The following is a 21,082-nucleotide window of genomic DNA, read 5'->3' as shown; positions in this document are numbered from 1 at the left end:
TTTGCTTTAAATATGATTTCTTCATATCTTGCATTATTTTTCTTCATGCTTACTTCAGCTTTAGGAAAGAGGATGTAATTTTTTTTCCAACACATTATCATTGCATGCTGTATTTCTTTATCTGTTACGTCTGTAACAAAACTGACAAATGTTGTAGTTATACATTTTGCATGTTTGCTGTTTTTGTTTTCTTTATTGCTCAAACTGTGCATTTTCCATTTGTGAAGACTGTGGTATATCAACTGAACTATATTTTGCGCTAATGAGTTAGCAACATACTAGATTGTTTATTTCCATGGCTTTGCTTTAAGAGTCGTAAGTCAAACCTGAACAGCTAGTACAAGTCTAGGATGCTGAGGGTAACTCATAAAAAAACTTTGTACTGATTTCAGCTTCAGTTAAAATAAAATTACATATTGAAAAATATGTAAAATCCCAAAATGGGGGTATAAAGAATTTAATTTACCAATTTTTTGAGTTGGTCTATTCTATTAGCTAAACCTCATGGTATCTCCACAGTCAGCTGACTTCCCTGATGTCATAGGCAACAAAACAGTTGTCCAGAAAAGGGTAAAGCAAGCTGTCATTTGATTTTATTTGTAAGCCAACAAGTTAATAATCATCCACTGACAAATTAAGACATTTTAATACTCTTAAATATTTAAAATTGTATGTGCTGTCAATGTTTGATTCTCTTGCCCTGAAATTAAGAAGTAGTAACTGAATATTAAAATATAATCCACTGGTTATTTTGTCACCTTTTATTTAAAAAAGGCTGATAGTTTCCACATCTCAGTTAGACCCATCAGTTGTAAAGTACTTATTGTGAAAATCAGTCTCTGCATCTTCTTTTAGGAAGTTGTAGAATTATTTCTAGTAAACGCAGAGTCAACCCTTTAGGATATTTAGCATGAGAAAACATCTAGCTATGTGGACGTCATGCAGTTTGATTCATTATCTTACTTGTTTGCAGTTTCTTTCCTGAACTAATTACTTAAGTTCTTACCTCATGCGAAGGCTGTCTGTGACCAGAGAGTAACCTATGACAATAACGTTTTGCTAAATTTAAAGTATCACGAGCCTGCTGCTGAAAATTAGCTGCAGATGTAATTAATCAGTTTGTCTTTTTCTTCCCTTTTATCAGTAGCCCTTTTCTCCTCCTTGTCTGAGCTTTTCAGTTTGTATGCAGAATTTCCTACATGTTATACTGTGCCTGTTAGAAGTTTTATGCAGCAGGTTGGCAATTAATTTTATAACTTTCCTCCAAAATAAGTTATCTTTATGGATTATTATTCATACAGTAAGGCAAATGACTGCTGTTTAGAAGTAACTATTGATGGTCATTCGCAGACTTTAAAAGTTGATGTTGTTGCCTTCTTCTCTGATGTACCGAATAATATCACAACAGGATTGCTGATTTTAAGTTATAGTTCACCATAAATCTAAGATCTGTAAGTTCACTGTTCAAAAGAAAAATAACATGTAATTTGTATGTCTACCAAAAAGAAGGAATATTATTTTTGCTTCCTGTTTTTTGAAGTACAGTCTTGTTTCCTTATACCACCTCTTAAAGTAGATAATGGAGTAAGATGCCAGTAGAGTTTCCATAACCGTACTCTTATACTGCAAGAAAAGAAAACGCCATCCTCAAAGTAGAAAAAACAATTAAGACTAAAACAAATGGAGAGTGCTGTTAGGAAAAGATATTCTAGCATCTTCCTATGCAGCCAGCCCAGTGAAGTGCCTGACAGCCACGATGGTTACATTACAGGAAGTATTAGTTTGCAGCTGAACTACATCCATTACCATCCCCAAATGTTGGCTGTTAGTGTGTAATATCTTTAATGTTGTTAAGCAGGGGTTGCTACTCATAGGGATGCAGTCTAGCTAAATAACCATTCTGGATAAAGAAGCCCTTACCTACACTAGCAAATAACTTCAGCTTTATTGACATGTTTACTTCTCACCTACAAATTGGTTAAAAATGTATAACAAATGAAACAGAGCCTAAAGTAAGGGACCTTCCAGTAAGTTTGGCCTCCATTCTACTGATTTTTTTTTTTGTTTATTATTTTTTTTTGAGAAACTGTAATATTGTGATTGCAAGCTTATACAAATATTTGAAATGATTTTGATTGACTTCTTAAGTACCACATGCACACACACACACACACACACACACACACACACACACACACACACACACACACACACACACACACACACACACACACACAACATACACACCTACAAATTTAGAATCAGCTGTGTGTGTCTAGCAGCTGAATTCCTAAAGATTGCTGTAAGTTTTTTGTTCCTCCAATAAGCTTTTGGATGCCACCAGGGATTAAATGTTATTTATTTATGAAGTGGCATGTAGCTGATTTCAACATGAAGCAGGATGCATGACTGTGAAGTGTTATTTGTGCTTTATTAACCAAAGAAACTAAAGTTCTAACACATTTGAATTGGGGCTTGATCTTGTGATGAAAGGATATTATATGCTAGGTATTTTATATAATTTAAAAGAATAACTTTAAAATTATAAATACATCTAAAGGACAACAGGTCGGCTCAGGTACAGAAGTAGCCTCAAAACGCAGGATAAAAAGGACAGAACTAATCTCAAAACTCAACTAAAATATAACAGTATGGCTTGTTTTCATTTATATAAATGTATGATTACATATGTCATAAGTGACAATTCAATAAAGATATTTCTTGTCAAACAAAAAAAGCTCAGTACATCAATGTGATGTTCATTTAATTCCAAAAGATTTTAAATTTGATCCAATGTCAATTTTCATTTTATCCTCGACATACAGGGTTCACTTCAGAGCATCGGAACTGACTCTGCCATTACTACAGCTCACAGAAGCCAAACACTCTTGAGCCTAACCCTTACCCACAATGCTCCTTTCCCTGTTACCCCAGATCTCGTTTGCCACTTTTCATGTCAGACGTGGTTGACTTTACTCTTGAGCAAGCTAAGTGAAAGTTTGTTTTCTTCTTGTTTTTTTTTTCTGACTATTCAGTAGTCTCTTTCACCCTTATCTTATACAGTTTTGAACCTCTTTTGCACTTTTCTGTCACTTTTCTCTGTAATACATTCATATTCTTGACTATCATTGATGATAGTCTTTTCCCATGTGTAACTTTCCTAGCTTTTCTTTAAAAAAAATTTAGTTTTATAGTAGTTTCTCTTATTGTGCTTCTTGTGTGTGTGTGTGTGTGTGTGTGTGTGTGTGTGTGTGTGTGTGTGTGTGTGTGTGTGTGCGCACGCGCGTGTGTGTTTGTGTGAGTGTGTAACCTGCTTACCATTTTTTTCTTGGAGTAAGACATGGATGATAAATCTAAAGCACCTTTTGGGTTCAAGAGGTGTCAGAAATGTGGGAACAAGATACCTTTTTCGGACACACACTTATGTGTGTACTGTCTAGGCCCCTCCATCTTCAGGAGACCTTCTCTATATGCCATTCCTTCAGCCACAGAGCTTTAGTTGAAAGAAAAAATAAATTAATTTTGAAGGGCCTTATCCCATTTGCCTTTAGTGAGGCCTTATCTGGTTCTGAAAAGTTAAAAGTAAATCTGATGTGTCATTGCTTTCTTATTCCTCTTCCGTTAAGTCTTCTGAGAAACAAAAGAAAAGGAGTGTGTTGCTGCCAACTTCTTCATTGGCACTGGCTTCAGAAAAGCTAAAGTCTTTGGTTCCTATAGTTTCTTCGGAACTGACAGACATAGTACAAAAGATACAGGTTCCTACACCTTCTGTGGAACCGAACCTACCGAATAAGATGAAGTCTCCGACACTAGAGGTTTCTGTTGAGAAGCAGCTTGACCCATTGGCACTGCAGTTATTGGTGCAGACTCTTTCCTCGGCGTCGAGCTTTTCAGCACTGAGTGAGCTATTGGGGGAGTATTCCATGTTGACACTGCCTAGAACTTCATACTCACCCTCATTTGAACCCTTTCCAGATAGGCTGTCTTTCCCCTTTCTGGAAAGGCCAAATCACCTTCCATTCTGTCTCTCCATTCCACCAAAAGCCTAACCGAAGATAATGTGGAGAGACTGGTGAATAAGATACTCTGGGTGAGAAGACTAAGTTCCACTGCAGCTCCAGACCCAATAGGCTTAGGATCTAAAGTTTCCTTTACCCCTCTGACACTTCCTCCTCTAATTTTAGCTGATGCTTTAAAGCCCTTGGCTCTGGGTCTCCTGCACCGACTGTATCAGAGCTGAAGATATCCTTGTCTTCGGATGCGATTTTCACTCTTGAGTTCTTCAGTTCAGTCGAAATCAGAGACCTCCTGGAGCCACATTTGTCCTGTCAGCTCCAAGGGGCTTGAGTTGACTCCTTTGTTTTTGGAGCTGTCTCTGCACCTTGGAGCCTTGGCCTGGATCCTGTCAGCTCTAGCTTTGGCCTCGAGAAGTGTCTTCTTGGAGTGGAGAGTGACCACGGTTCCGAGACAGTCTTTCTCAGTTCCAGGTTCCCTTCCCTCTTCAGCAAGGCCGGCTTTCGAGGCTATGGAGAGGGCCTTGACTGCAGCAGTTAGCCAGTTGGCAACTTACACTTCGGAGCAGATGCCCTTGGCTTCCTTCCACCCAGATTTTCATCCAGTAACTCCACTGGGTCAAGGGGTGCCAAAACCACAGGATTCCCAGACAGGAATTCCCTCTTCTTCTGATACCTCCCCAGATCATCCCACTGAGGAGGTTCCTCAGAAGAAAAGGTGCAAGAGGAAGCACTTAGATTTCTCAGAGGAACTGATCATCGAATACACCAACTTCGATGAAGGGGAGGGATCCCCAAGGTCATCCTCTGATGATGTCTCCTTTGGAGACGTTATGGAAATACTAAAACAGAGGAGTGACTGAAAGTCCCAAAATCCTTCTCCTGAGGAGTCAGTGTACCTGCAGGCATTTGGCACTTGACCATCTTCCTCTTGGGTGACTCCACCCATTGATGAGCTCATTCAGTTGATCTCTCAGCAGGCATGGAAGGCCTCTGATACCATTGAACCTATCCCCAAAAACCTGACAAAATTCTCTCTGCCCCTGAAGACAAACAGTTCTGGGCCAAGGGGTTAGCTTTTGATTCCATGGTTGTGGCAGAAGCCATAAAAAAGGAACTGATGGAGGAGAGTTCCTGTATCCATCCACCCAACAGAGAATCTTGGGCGATGGATAGGTTTAGGAAGTGGGTCTATGTTTCATCGACCTTTGCTTTAAGGTCCTTGAATTACTTGGCACACTTCACCAGACTTCAGCGGGATCTGGTTAAGGAGTTATTGGATACCCTCCCAAGAGCCGTTTCTAAGGTTGTCCAAGAGAAAGTGGCTTCCAAGTTGGCTACCCTGGAGTCTGTGTGCAATTTGTCCATGAGGGAACACTAGAGGAGTGGCTTCAGGCGTTGCCATTAGGAGACATATCTGGATACACCAATGTGAATTTCCACAGCCATTTAAGTCTTCAATCGTCAGTGCACCCTTTGACGGATTGTCCCTATTTGGTCCACAGTTTAGAGAAACTTTATTCAGGTATGAGAAAGATGGAAAGACTCTTTCTGTGGTGGATGCACATTTTTTCACTCCTCAGTGAGGATTCTCTAGAAATCAGAGAAGTAATGGAAAAATGTGATTCAAAAAGTCCCAAGGGCCTTTTCAGGACATGTGTGAAAGTAGTTCCCCCAGGGGCAGAGGGGGGAACTTCAGTAGAAAATGCCATCCCGACTGCAGAGGTGGCCCACAAAATCAGGGTTTCAGAGATTCTTTCTCTAGTAAACCCTACCAGCGCTTCTGAAAGGAGGCCCAATTGTCTTCCTCTGAAGGCAGTCAGGGGATGCTTATCCCTACACCAAAATGCCTGGCTACAAATAACATTGGATGCTTGGGTGCAGAGGATTATATCCAGAGGTTATACAATTCTCTTTTTCCTTCCTCTTCCTGTATGCAAGAAAATCACTGATGTTCCACCCCGTCAGAGGGAACAAGCAGTTATAGAAATCGAGAAACTGCTAGAAAAAAAGAGTCATCCAAGAAATCCCACCAGACCAGAGAGAGTCCGGAATTTACTCAAGATTCTTTTTAGTGCCAAAGAAGACAGGAGACTGGAGACCAATTTTGGCTGTAGGTGTACTGAACAAATCAGTTCACCAAACCAAATTCCGGATGGTCATGATACAGTCCATTCTTCTGTTTTTGGAAAAAGATGATTGGATGTGCTCAATAGATCTTCAGTATGTGTATTACCATATAAAGTTGGATAAACGATCCAGAAGATTCCTCCACTTCTGGCTGGGAGCCAGTCACTTTCAATTCAAGGTTCTGCCCTTTGGACTCACCACAGCCCCCAGAGTGCTCACCAAGTGCATGGCAGTAGTAGTAGCTCACTTGAAACTGCAGTGATTTTACGTGTGTCCATATCTAGATGATTGGCTCATAACTGCCCCGACCAGGCATCAGCTGATAGAATCAAGAGACCATGTACTCCATGTTTGCTGTTACCTGGGAATAACTGTAAATTATGAAAAATTTAAATTAACCCCAACTCAGAATTTAGAGTTCATAGGAGCCCTTCTAAATACTCAAACTTCCATCACTTCTCTTCCCTCTGGGAGACTGCAGAAGATCAGAGTTCAGGTACAGAAACTAATCAGCAACAGAAAAGTAACTACTCAGTCCTTCAAGCACTTGGCTCCATGGCTGCAGCTATAACTCTAGTTCCCTTAGCAAGGTTCCACATGAGGATACTGCAATGGTTACTAATGTCCTTGCATGGTCTGCAAGGCCATGGAACGTATCATCATGGAACTCATAAACAAAGACATTGGAGATCTCCAAACTCTGGACCCCTCACAGTTTGGGTTTGTAAAAGGCAGATCATGTCTCCTAAACCTGATAGACTTCTTTGAAGTAGTCACCAAAGCCATAGATGAGGGTAAGGTGGTCCACACAGCCTATCTAGATCTCGCCAAGACGTTCAACACCATCTCCCACTCTAGAGTTATAGATAAACTCACTAAACTAGGTATAAATCCATATGTCACAAGATGGGTTGCCAACTGGCTTACTGCCAGAACCCACACTGTGAAAGTAGCAGACTCCAAATCAGACGTCAGACCAGTGACAAGTGGAGTACCACAGGGTTCAGTCCTGGGTCCTCTCCTGTTTGGTATCTACTTCTCTGAAGTACAGGCTAACACAGACAGTCTTTGGCTAACTAAATTTGCAGATGACTGCAAACTAGGAGCTATAATCGAAACTCCTAATGATGTGGACATCCTACAAAAGGGCCTCACTGAGACAGATGCCTGGTGTCAAAGACATGGTCTCAAGCTCAATGCTAAAAAGTGCATTGTCATCCCCTTTGGTAAAAACTCTGTACCCATGAACTACCACATAGGCGGTAGTCTACTTAACACCGAAAGTGTGATGAGAGACCTTGGGACACAGGTGGACAGTAGTCTCTCCTTTGATAATCACATCGCCACAGTGGTCAGGAAATCCTTCTACGTGGCACACCTCATCACAAAAGGTTTCTCATCCAGAAAAAAAGAGGTCATTGTTTTCCTCTACTCGTCACTCATTAGACTCATTATAGAGTACAGCGCCCCTTTTGGTATGTACCTCACAAGACATCTACAACAACTGGAAAGGCCGCAAAAATACCTCACAAAGAGGATTACTGGCCTCAAACAGATGCCTTATGCAGACCATCTCAAAAAACTCCAGCTTTACTCCGTCACATATCGCCTACTCAGAGGCGATCTCTGCCTAGCATACAAAGCTATGTCAAACCCAGAGCTGTTGGACATGTTCCATTTAAAGAAATCCCAATCCCTCCGAGCTACACGCTCTAGGGACCTAAACCTTGTCACCACAATAAACAGAACATGCTGGAGGGATAGATTCCTGTCCCAGAGACTTCCCATACTCTGGAACAGACTACCTATCTATGTAAAAATCTTGATGATTGGATGGGTAATAGGAAATTCACCCCAGGGATCACTTTTGTGGTACTGCTTGACAGGGGCACAGGAAAATAATTTTCTTGGGTGGCGAAAGCCAGGGTACCTTTTTGGCTAGGCTTGTATAGGCCCTTGGGCCAATAGCCTAGTACCTACCTATGAACCTATGAACAGCTGTAAAGACCACAGAAGTACCTCACCAAGAGGATCACTGGCCTCAAACAGATGCCCTGTGCAACTCGACTGAAGAAACTCCAGCTGTACTCGGTTGCATACCGTCTACTCAGAGGTGATCTCTGCGTGACATACAAGGCCATGTCCAACCCAGAATTGATGGACATGCTCCACCTAAAGAAAACCTTATCCCCTCGAGCCACATGCTCTAGGGATCTAAACCTCACCACAACAATAAATAGGACGTGCTGGAGGGATAGATTTCTGTCCCAGAGACTTCCCATGCTTTGGAACAAGATTCCAGTCTACATTAGGCAAAGCTTTTCGCTAACACCCTTCAAAAGAAACCTTGACGAGTGGATGGGAAACAGAAAGTTTACCCCGGGGATCACTTCAGTGGCTCTGCTGGCCAGAGACACAGGGAACTAATCTAAGGGGGCGGTGAAAGCCAACACATTCTGGCTAGGCTTATAAATGCCTTTGGGTAGATAGCCTAGAACCTACCTATCAACCTAGGAACCTGTGGTCAATGTTACACTATCCCATGTTGGACCTGATTTTGATCATTGCAAAAAGGATCTAGCTTGGTGGATGCATTTGGAAAAGATTCTTCTCGGCCGTCCTATTGTCCCTTCTCAACCTCAAGCCATAGTGACCACAAACACCTCCTGGGGGCATTACCTGGTCATGACTGTCCAAGACACTTGGTCCCCATAGAGGCTAACTTGTATATCAGTGTACTGGAGCTAAGAGCAGTGCTTTTCATGTTGCAAACCTTTCAGACTGCTCTTCCTTTAGGAACATTTGTGATTCAAACAGACAATATGTCATTAGCTTGCTACATCAACAAACAGGGAGGAAGCAAATCCTATCACCTTCGTAGAGAAGCTGTCAGAGTGTGGCAGTGGGCAATCTCTTCCAGCCACTTTCTGATAGCAGTGCACATTCCGGGAGTTCCATTGTGATAGTGGACAAACTAAGCAGGTGTATCCTCCTGTCTCATGAGTGGTCGCTCAGTCCAAAAGTGTTGGAAAGGATTTTCCATCATTGGGCCAGCATTTCTGTGACTTGTTTGTCTCTCCCCTAAACAACAAGTACAGGAACTACTTTGCCCTGATCCCCCCTCCAGGGGAATCACTGAGAGATACTCTTCTCCACATTTGACCATCCAGACTGCTGTATGCTTTTCCCCTAATTCCTCTAATCCCAACATTTCTGCATTCTACCATCAAAGTTCAATTAGCAGCTATTTCTACTTTCCATAATGATTTTAAAGACTCCTGTCTGGATTCTCATAAACTTTGCAAAGCCTTCTTAAAAGGAACACTCCTGCTAAAACCACCTTACAAAGATCCTACTCCACCTTGGGATCTGAAGTTAGTGTTACAAACCATTGTTCAGTCTCCTGTTGAACCATCATCTGAATGTGATCTAAAGTTTTTATTCTGGAAAACTATATTTTTAGTAGCAGTAATTTCTGCCAGAAGGATTTCAGAAATTCAAGCCTTATCATGTAGATTTCCACAAAGATAGAGTGTCACTAAGAACCAGTCCTTCCTTTTTGCCTAAGGTAGCGTCAGAGACCAGTATTAATCAGGCTATTAATTTACCAGTATTTTCCCAAATTTGCTAACAAAGGTGAATACTGCTTACACGTATTAAATATTCACAGACAATTGTGTGTTTCTATTTACACAGAACTGAGAATATAAGACAATCCAACCATGTGTGTCATTTCACCTACAAGACTTGGCCAACCACTGAGCAAAATGACACTAGCCAGATGGCTCAAAGATTGCAGTTCTTTTATGTATAATAAAAACAAAATTAATTTGCCTAGGTCTTTAAAGGCTCATTCTACAAGAGCAGTTGCTACTTCAGCAGTTTTTCAGTCTAGAGCTTCTATGGATGAAGTGTGCAGCGGCAACTTGGGCTACTCCTTATACCTTTATCACTCAATGCAAATTGGATTTGGTCTACAGGGGAAGAGTGTCTTTTGGTCCTGTGGTATTCAGGAATAACTTTCCTTAAGTCCACCCAAGGCCTAAGGTAGCTGGGAACTCTGTCCAATATGTCAAGGATAAAATGAAAATTGACATCAGATAAAGAAGTTATGTACTCACCATAACAGTCCATCTGTGTTGTTCATTTATCCTCGACTCCCCATCCTCCTTCTCCCTGCTGTTAAGTTTTGGTGGTTCAGATAATGGACATATGCCACTTCTGCGATTATTATTATTGTTATTATCTGATTCCAGATATGGACTCTATGAAAGTTTTTGGGTTTCTGTTACTCTGTCTGTCTTTCTGCAAACTTGATCTGAGGTAACAGGGAAAGGAGCATTGTTCATAGGTTCATAGGTTGGTAATAGGTTATCAACCCTACCTATACAAGCCTAGCCATAACAATTTCCTGGATATTTATTCCCACAATATTTACTTCTCTGGACCCCTGTCTAGCAGGGTGACTGATGTGATCCCCAAGGTGAATTTCCTATCTCCCATCCAATCGTCAAGGTTCTTTTTGAAGAGGGCCAAAGAGGCGCTCTGCTTGACATGTATGGGCATTTTGTTCCAGAGTCTGGGAAGTCCCTGGGTCAGGAACCTATCCCTCTAGCATGTTTTGTTCATTGTGATGATAAGGTTTAGATCCCTGGAGTGTGTGTCTCTGAGGGATTGGGATTTCTTTAAGTGTAGCATGTCCAACAGCTCTGGGTTTGACATGGCCTTGTATGTTAAGCAGAGATCACCTCTGAGTAGACAATATGTGACAGAGTAAAGCTGGAGTTTTTTTAGATGGTCAGCATAGGGAATCTGCTTTAGGGGTAAGGGTTAGTCTTGAGAGTTTTGGCTACCACGAGCTGTAGTAACGGCCGAGTCAGTTCCGATGCTTGGAACCGTACACCATATGTCAAGGATAAATGAAAATAGACTACACAGATGAAATGTTATGCTGTGTACATAGCTTCATTTTTTATTTAGGTCTTCACCTGACATTTTTGATTATCTGCTGAGCACAGTAACCTACTTGACTTAAGCCAGTACCCTTTTTTGGATACCCTTCATTCTTCCTAGACCTGTCCCTTTTTAATTATTTCTTATAGCTCTACCATTTTATCACCTCTTGTCACCTGAGAAGGTTATCTGATCCATTTCTTAGCTAGGGTGTTCTCTTTACAGAGTCTGCATGCCCAGCCTAGGTTCAAGTGGGTTTTCTCTGGATACTCTGGTTTCCTCTCACATTCCACAGATATGCCTTAGGTGTATTGGTGATTTTAAATTTGTAGGTGTATAAGTTGTGTCTGTGCGTGTGTGTGTGTGTGTGTGTGTGTGTGTGTGTGTGTGTGTGTGTGCGCGTGTGTGCGTGTGTGTGTGTGTGTGTGTGTGTGTGTGTGTGTGTGTGTGTGTGTGTGTGTGTGTGTGTGTGTGTGTGTGTGTGTGTGAGGGGGGGGGCACTGACGAAAGCCCTGACAATTAGTAAACTCTGTGGATGGCGTGGACTGTACTTGAGGTCACTATAGGAGTTGAATGTGACTCAACAGCATTAATTGGTTGGCCTGATCCTTCTAGAATAAAATACAATTAGCACCCACACAGCTTTTGCCTTAGTTCGTTAGTTAGTTAGTTAGTTAGTTAGTTAGTTAGTTAGTTAGTTAGTTAGTTTTTTTTGCCTGCACACATTTTGTCCAGGGACCTCTGTACTACACCTAACTGGGCTATTCATTCACTGATGGTGGGATAGCTGCATATTAGTACCCCGAATATGGCACAATCCTTAAGGCCCAGTCTTCAATTATCCAAACAGAGAACAATATCAGCTCATTTTCCCATACACAGTTGAAAGTTGGATGTGAGGCAGTGAGCTTGTCATGCCAGTTATGTTGATCCCTCCATCAAAGCCTAAACCTATTTTCATCAGTAGAGAGTAGCCAAGTACATGCTGCTGCTCCAAGGAGGCCCGTTACATGCTGTGATTCCCCTGTACTGGCCCAGTAATGAATGACCCTCAATCCTCACCACTGGCAACACAAACACACCTGGGAAAGGCTGGCATAAGTTTACTAGCTATCTCCCCTTCTGCCCAGACTATAAGGTAGTTTCCACCACCACCAGCCACTACTTATCAGCTACTTTAAGGCCCTTAGCAAAGGGTCTCCAGTCTTACTGTGTAATCCAAATGGTAAGTTGACCAAGAGCCAGGCTATTAGGAGTGGCTTGTACAATGTCACCAAATAGATATACAAGTACTCTAAGAACTTAAATATCTCTAAACAGACCTGCTACAATTGAAATGTTTAAATGTGTTTAATAATAAATAATAAAACAAGGCAATACTAAATATGTATTCACAGTGACATCAGAGTTCAAAATCGCAGGAAATATTTAAAACAACATTGTAGGACAGTCACAAATAAATACAGAAAACATGTAAACTAATCTTTACTATTTTCCTAACTGAATCTAAGAGAAATTACTGTACCCTAGGTAACTAAACTACAGCAAGGCAAGTGCAGACGTGGTGAGTGGATGTTGTCAGGTCAAAGACAAATACAAAATGCCCTTCTCTCTCTCTCTCTCTCTCTCTCTCTCTATCAGAGAGTTCTTAAATTAATATCTCAAGTATTGCTGCTGGGATACCTGCAGCATGACATCACTTTTTGTCACCTGACTTCAGTTCCCAGGCTCACAAATAACCCCCACTGATGCAGCATCTAGCATCCCCCTGTGAAAATACATAGCCTTCAGATGTTTGCAGTTGCTAGAAGACATAAAACACTTATAATACAATGCAGAAGGCACCCTAGGTTTAGACATCCTGTCTCTTAGCTGCATTGAAACTAACTTTTATAGCACAATTATAAAATAATTTATTGTCAACTATTTTCTTTAAGTTTTGCAAGTTAACCCTCTGTGTTCTAGTTCCCACTGTTAACACATATATATTTACACAGGTACAATATTTTATGTATATTCCTTTTCTTTCCCAGTAGGGTACACTGTGGACACATCCTTAAATTCAGTACTTTGCACACACACTTCTGTACCAGCAGCTTGATATACAGACAACATACAGTTCTAATATAATGGTAACATAAGCAATTGCATCCTGCTGATATTCACAAATGATATGTAACAATTTACAACATTTCAGATAGCTGTGCTGGCAGTATCTTCTTCTGTCACATTTCTATATAAGTAATATTAATATACACAAATGACATATAATTATTTACAAAATTCCAGATTGCTGGGCTGCCAATATTTCCTTTTGTGACACGTGCTACATCTCTTTCTGGCTTACATGCAGCATGTAACTACACACACAGTAGCTGCCTCTGCCTTTCATAAACACTGCTGTAAGGGTAAGCAGTCAGTGGGGTCATACTGCCACCTTCCCCCGAACAGGCAAGTCAACATTGGCTACTCCCTCCTATCCTGTCCACCATGGCCCTTTCAGTGCTACGTATAAGCAGTGGCTTCATCCCTGTACACCACAGGGCCTGGGCTCTCTTTTGATTCTTGAGTGATACATTGTTTGTTCCTGCTGCATCTCATTCCTGTTATTCTTTTTTCAAATATATATACATATATACACACACACACACACACACACACACACACACACACACATATACGTACAGGCATATATATATAGATAGATGTAATTATAGACATGGGTTCCATTGGTTTGGCCAACAGGGAGTTTGGTCGACATCTGTTTAATTGACCGCATTTGGTTAACTGCACAGATAGTCGACAGGTGTGCGAGAGTGACAGTCCCCAGTTAGGGGAATTTCCTTGAGGATTGCGTGATCTCAGAGTTAGTATATGTAATTAGTGGAGGGTATGAGGGATGCAGCCCACACACACACACACACACACACACACACACACACACACACACACATTGGGGGATGTTGTTTACAGAGTTTTTTTTTTTTTTTTTGAAGTAATATTTTCATGTTTTTGGTGTAGAGAGGTTTACCTTCAGGATGCTGACATTCATGTTAGTCGACTAACTGAAGGTAAAGCATATGCACACATATATACACACACACACACACACATATATATATCTATATAGAGAGAGAGAGAGTCTACACATGTATATGTGTGTGTGTGTGTGTGTGTGTGTGTGTGTGTGTGTGTGTGTGTGTGTATATATATATATATATATATATATATATATATATATTTTTTTTTTTTTAGCTTAAAACTTCATTTAACATGAAATGACTCCTACTAGCTCATTTATTGTGACATTTTGATTCTGTTTCATATACCTTTAATTTCTTATTCTGGTGAACTTCAAGATCTGCAAAGTTTTCTCTCGATTGTTTTGTTTAACAAAGTTATCAGTTTTATGTTTAATTTTCCCATAATTTAGATGGCCTTGTTTGATCATTGTTTGATTAATTTGTAGTAAACATTCAGTTAGATTTCCTAACCATCTATCCCTAAAGCTGAATTAAAGGGACAATCCCAGAGTCTAAAATTCTTCCCTAAATAAACTTGACCTGATACCTCCCGGTTGTCACCACTCACTTACGGTGAACACAATTAACAATATTCAGTTCCTGTCAAAGCTTTCTGTCCCGATCACTGTGAAACAATAAGGTTGTTACATTTTTGTATGTATTTGTGGTGGGTGTGGTTAGGCAAGCTTATCTTAATTGTGCAGCTCTTTATTTCCTTTATTAAGTCTGTATAGCGTAACTGCAAGAGGTAGTCAAAAAAGTACAGTTTGGTGAATTCATACTAATTCTTAGCATTCTCTTGATTTATTCCCCTTACTCTGTAGTAGAGCAATCTCAGAATTAGTATGTAAAACTATCACAGGTTGTCATACTGTACATCCTCACTGTGACAGTAATTTGGACTTCATTGTTTAAAAGGAATGTGTCACTTGTGTCACACATATGTTTTTTTTTTTTTTTACAGCAGGTCAGGAAACATTGCACTTGGCTAGTATTTAGAGATCAAAAAAGCAAAACATGAAAAAAAAGAAGACTGTTTCTACTGCTGTTTGAAACTTGCATGATTGTGATGCTTTCTACAGAACAAGTGGCAGTCATGCATGACATCTTAGCACTTAGCTAGCATTCAGAAATCCACACAAAATAAAATATGAAATGAAATGAACAGAAAAAAGAAGTTATGTACTCACCATAATGTTTCATCTGAGTAGTTGTACTTCATTTGTCTTCAACCTGTGGGTATTCGGATGCGGAGTGGATCCGAGACAGCCTCATCACTAGCATCTGATCTGAGCTCCAAGCTCCTCCCCTTACCCATAATGCCCCTCTATCTCCTTCCTTCCCTCAGATTAAGTTTGCTGTATCAGAAAACATAAGCCCAACCCAAAAGGACCTTACCACTAAAGGCTCCCGCAAACCTAAGCCTAGCATAACCAGGAGAGCCACTAGCATGCACCTTTCCCATATACCAGGATAGGACAATAGTGATAAGATCAGGGGGAAGGAGGGGGAGGATGGTTGAAGACAAATGAAGTACAACTACTCAGATGGAACGTTATAGTGAGTACATAACTTCTTTATCTGAAGTAGTTTACTTCATTTGCTCTTCAACCTGTGGGACAGAGTCCCCAGCTACCAGCATCTGGGTAGCCCTCATGGAAGGATATTTCAGAGTACCTTGGAGCCAAAGGATGCCTTACTCCTGGACACAATGTCCCGTTTGTAATGGGATATGAAGGTATGAGATGAGGACCAAGTAGCTGCAGAACAAATGTCATCCAGCGACACTCTAGACCAGAAGGCCTCTGAAGTTGCCATAGACCTAGTGGAATGGGCTTTAATCTGACCCAGAGGGGAAATGCCTTTATCATAATATGCCCAGATGATACATTGGGAAATCCAGCTAGCAATGGTGACTTTAGAAATTGGCTTGCCTGGGAACAGTTTGAAATAGCACACAAACAGTTGGTCTGACTTACAGAAGGATTTTGTTCTGTGTAAATAAAACCTCAGTTGTCTATGTACATCCAACGAATGTAACTTGTATTCACCCGTTTTGGAAATTTGGAAAGAAAACAGGAAGATTGATTATTTGATTAATATTAGTTTCCGAAGCCACTTTAGGCAGAAAGGAAGGGTTAGTGCACAGGGAAACTCTATTCTTATGAAAGACCATGTAAGGAACATTAATGGACAAGGCTTGAAGTTCCTATACCTTCCTGGCAGAAGTGATAGCCACCAAAAATGCAGTTTTCCAAGAAAGGAATTGTAAATCTACTGATGCCGCTGGCTCAAAGGGAGGGCAGACTAGAGTTTGCAGAACAAAGGTGAGATCCCAGGGAGGTGTCGGAACTTTCACTGGGGGTCGTAACAGAAAAGTTCCTTTAAGGAAGATCTTACAAAGCCTGGAAGAAGCAAAGGAAGCCATATTTTCCCCCACATGGAAGTTAGCGATGTCAGTCAGTTGGACTTTAACAGTAGAAGAACTAGCAGCTTGGTGAAATATACCAGACAGAAATTCCAAAATAGCCAGAACCAGACCCATAGAAGGATCTAAGTTCCATTGAGAGGCCCAAATAGAGAAGCATTTCCATTTGCTATGATATATATTTCTGGTAGAAGACTTGTGAGCCACCACCAGAATGGTTTTAACCAGAGAGGATAAACCAGGAGTCCTAATTATTACTGGAACTGAAGCAGCCAAGCTGTAAGTTTTAGACTGTCCAGGTCTGGGTGAGGAATCCACGAGGGGTGAGAAATGAGATCCGGGACTGGATCCAAGATCCATGGTGGAACTACTAGGTGAGACCAAAGTGAGGGGAACCAGACTGGCAAGGCCAGAATGGGGCCATGAGGATTACTGTCATCCAGCGACACTGTAGACCAGAAGGCCGCTGAAGTTGCCATAGAGCTTTCTGAAGAAACTTTGAAATGAGAGGTAACAGGGGCTAAACATAAAGAAGACTGGGAGGCCGAGCATGAACCAGTGGGTCTCTGGGGACTTCCCCCTGAGGGGGGTTCAGAGCGAAGAACTCACTGCATTTCGCATTGGAATGAGGTGCGAAAAGATCACAACAAGACCGACCCCACTGGAGGAAGATCTGTTCCACTACTGAAGGATTCAGAGACCACTCGTAAGGCATCAGAATAGTCCTGCTGAGCCTGTCTGCCAGAATGTTGGACCATCCCGGAATGTGCGTTGCCACCAGAAAGCGGCCGGTGGAAATCGCCCACTCCCACACTCTCATGGCTTCTCAACAAAGAGGTAGGATCTGGTTCTGCCCTGCTTGTTGATATACCAGATTACTGACATGTTGTCTGACTGAATAACAATACTCCCTAGCGGAAGATGGGCATGAAGGGCCTGCAACTCTAGAAGAACCGCCCTCATCTCCAGGATGTTGATATGCAAATTGGTCTCAGAAGGGGACCACATGCCTTGGACTGTCCTTCCTGAGCAATGCCCCACCCCACCCTAGCTAGGAGGAATCTGTGGTCACTGTGGTTGTGGGAAAGGATGGAAGAAAGGGACATCCCTGGACAAGTTCCGGGGAAGGAGTCCACCAGAGAAGTTACTCCTTGCAAGCCCAGGATATGTGTATCGGATGGGAAAAACGTACGTCCAGAAGGGACCACTGAACCACTAATGTCCACTGGAGGATGTGAAGACGTGCAAAGGGTAGAACATTGATAGAGGCTGCCATGGAACCCAGGCCCCACAGAACTGTTTCCGCTGAGGGGAGGTGAGATTGAAGAATGTAAGAGACATGAAGTTTCAGATTGTTTACCCTTTCTGGAGTGAGGTAGACTTTTATTTATATGGTGTCTAGCCGAGCTCCAATGAAGTGTAAGCTCTGAACTGGAGTCAAGTGATGATTTGCTGAGGTTGATTGTAATGCCCAGTCTGTTTGCTAGAAAAAGGAAGTAATCTCTGGCATGGCATTGTAGACGATTAGTAGCGGCAGCAAGGAGCCAATCGTCCAGGTAAGGATAGACCTGGATTCCCTGAAGCCTCAGGTGGGCCACTACCACCTCCATGACTTTGGCGAACACCCTAGGGGATGTGGTGAGACCAAAGGGTAGGGCCCTGAATTGATAATGATTGGCCCTCAGCCGGAAGCTAAGAAACCTGTGGGAGTGCCTGTTCATTTTTATATAATAGTACGCGTCCAAGAGGTCGATCAAGCACATCCAGTCCTCTGCTTGCAGGTAGGGCAGAATGGACTGAAGTGTGACCACCCGGAATTTCTCCTTGGCTACTAACAGGTTCAGAGTGGAAAGATTCAGAATGGTTCTTAGGTCCCCCGTTTTCTTTGGCACTAAAAACAACCTGGAATAGGTGCCCGATCTGGATTGGTCTGAGGGGACGGGTTGTATGACTAATTTTCTTTATAGCTTTTCTATCTTCAGTGCTGCTTCCTCCCTTTGTGTGGGTGGAACATCTGGGAGGAGTTTTGGTGGAGGAGGTATATCCACAAACGGGATGGAGTAGCCTCTGGATATGATTTGTAGCATCCAACGGTCTGTTGTAATAGACTCCCACTCTGTTGGATGTAAAGAAAGACGGCTCCCGACTGCCTCCAGAGATGAGCAATCAGGCAGCCCCTCAGGGCTGTTGTGCAGGTCTGTCCAAGAATGGTTCTCGAGACCCGAATTTCTTCGCACCCACTCTGTCTCTGGGCCAGCATCTATCGTAACCCCCTCTGACTCTGAGGGAAGAAGAGTCCTGAGTGTCCCGGGAGAACAAAGATTTCCAAAACCACATCTTCTTTGCCCCTCGCTGATTCCTTGAGAAGGATCTTTCAGGGGCGGAGAAGCAGATCCCAATGGCAGACAGTGTCTTCCCGTCCTTCTCACTGTGGACTAGTCTCTCTCGCATGGACTTCCCAAACAGGAAAAAAACATCATAGGTGGCATTAGCAGACAAAGCCTTGAAGAGTTCCGAAAACTGGCAGAGCCGGAGCCAGGCATGGCGCCTCATGGCAACGCCGGACCCAGCCACCCTGGTGGAAAAGGAGGCACATGGACCTGTTCGTCACCACTTTCAGAGTGGCCATGCATGCAGAGAACATCTTGTTGCCCTCTGCCAATATGGGTTCTAGGGGCGACTAAGCGACTTCCTTGACTAAGTCATGCTGTGGTTGGATGACGTGCACCATGTAATTCAGAGCCCTTATGGTGAAGGCTGCTGAAGCATAGACTCACTTCCCAAATGATCTATCATCCTCAACTCATGGTCAGCAGGATGGACTATAGAGGTCTCCTGTGCAAGCTCTTTCTTGGTGGCAGCTGCCACCAAGAAAGAGCTCGCACAGCTGCCACCAAGAAAGAGCTCCTGTGCGAGCTCTTTCTTGGTGGCAGCTGCCACCACCATAGCATCTACAGGGGACCCCTTACTCCAGCTCATCCTGTCCGGTGGGGGGCTAAGAACTTTGTCTGGCCTTTTTGGAATAGGCTCCATGGTGTCCGGTTCCTTCCATGCTCTAGAAGTGATTAGGTCCACCAGTGGATCTGCAGGGGGGACACCCAGGAGGTAGATGTACCCATGCCGAATGCCTCTAGGAACACTGACTCATCCAGGGTTGTTTTTTGGGTGGATCATCCCCCTCTTTGGCATAGGTGTTCCATGATGTCTACAAAGGAGGCATCCTCGGGGGGTGATCTGGAGGAACCTTCCCCTTCCTCCAAGTCAGTGTCATCTGTGAGAGACTCTGAGGAGGAGTCCAAGTGCCGCCTTTTACATGTTCGTTTGTGAAGAGCCTCCTCAGTGGGACTCTCGGGGGGACTCGCAAACTTCTGGCTGCTCCATAGTGGGTGCTTCCTGAGGCAAAACAAGCATGGGCTGTCCCTGAGATGACAGAAAGGTCAGAGCCGTACCCAGAACTGAGGGAGTTGGGGCGGATTACGAAGAGGAAATGGTCAGAGGTCTCAACCCACTTGAGAGGACCCTCTCCGCCATGTCAAATGCCAAAGGAGAGTGGTCATCCTGGGAAACAAGTAAGGGAGCCACTCCCCTCGGATACGATGGGGGAGTTGGAGCTGAGCCTGCAGGAACCAAATTAACAAAGGAGAGACTGTTCTCCGACAAACTCAGAGCTGACAGAACCCCTTCGGATCTGAAGACAAGGCTATGGACCCAAGAGCTCGGATCTGACCCAGTCGGATCCGACACGCTCAAGGCAATGGCCAGCATCAAGATACAGGGTACCATCTGAGCCGACTCCCTTGACCCCAAGAGCTGTCGGATCCAAAGACTCCAAAACCGAGGATTGGATCGGAGAAGGATCTGTGGGGGTGAAAAAGGGCTGTGAGCTCCCCACTCCGGAGGGAGAAGGGGCTGGCAAAACTCTCATCTGGATATGGGTGCAGATGAACTTTTGCATCATCCTGTCCATCTCTGACTCACTCATGCTGTGGGTGGAACGTGAAGAGGAAGCCACCAACACCGGCTGGGAATGCTGGTGAGGGGAGGCTCTGGATGGTGGTCTAGATACCTCCAGCTCTGAGGAAAACCTGGGCGAATGGAGCCAAGGGGTACTGGGCCTAGGAGAGTTTGAAGGAAGCCCCGATGGAGCCGAGCGGTCTGGGGACCACTTTCTAGGTCTGTCCTTGTGATGCTTTTTCCCATCCGCAGGTCTCAAGATAGGAGGTTGAGTCCCAGAGGCATGAGAAGGGGCAGAAATGGTAGTAGAAGTCATAGTAGTAGTAACAGGGACAGCCGTCCCTGAAGCAGGCAGTAGTCCTTTCATCATTAGTTTATCTCTCCTGTCCTTGAGGCCTGTAGGATTGAAGCCCACACTAATAGAGCAGGCTGTATCTAGGTGGCCACTCCTAAACACACTACACACAGAGTGTGGCCATCCACTGGAGAGAGCTTATGGCCACACTTATTACATTTTCTGAAGACAGGCTTGGGGTCCTTAGCCATGTCCAGAATGAAGCCCAAAACATACAAACCCACAC

General features: G+C 43.0%; 1 protein-coding gene across 1 annotated transcript in view; it reads left to right on the top strand.

Annotated features, from left to right (window-relative positions):
* Positions 1-21,082, top strand: part of PPP1R9A (protein phosphatase 1 regulatory subunit 9A) — a 2,260,036-nt gene that overhangs the window by 2,145,298 nt on the left and 93,656 nt on the right. The gene's annotated exons all lie outside the window — the stretch shown is intronic.

The sequence above is a fragment of the Protopterus annectens genome, chromosome 3.part0 (assembly GCF_019279795.1).
Source record: "Protopterus annectens isolate FY-2018-M chromosome 3.part0, PAN1.0, whole genome shotgun sequence".
Lineage (NCBI taxonomy): Eukaryota > Metazoa > Chordata > Ceratodontiformes > Protopteridae > Protopterus > Protopterus annectens.
This window is presented reverse-complemented; position numbering and strand designations above follow the sequence as displayed.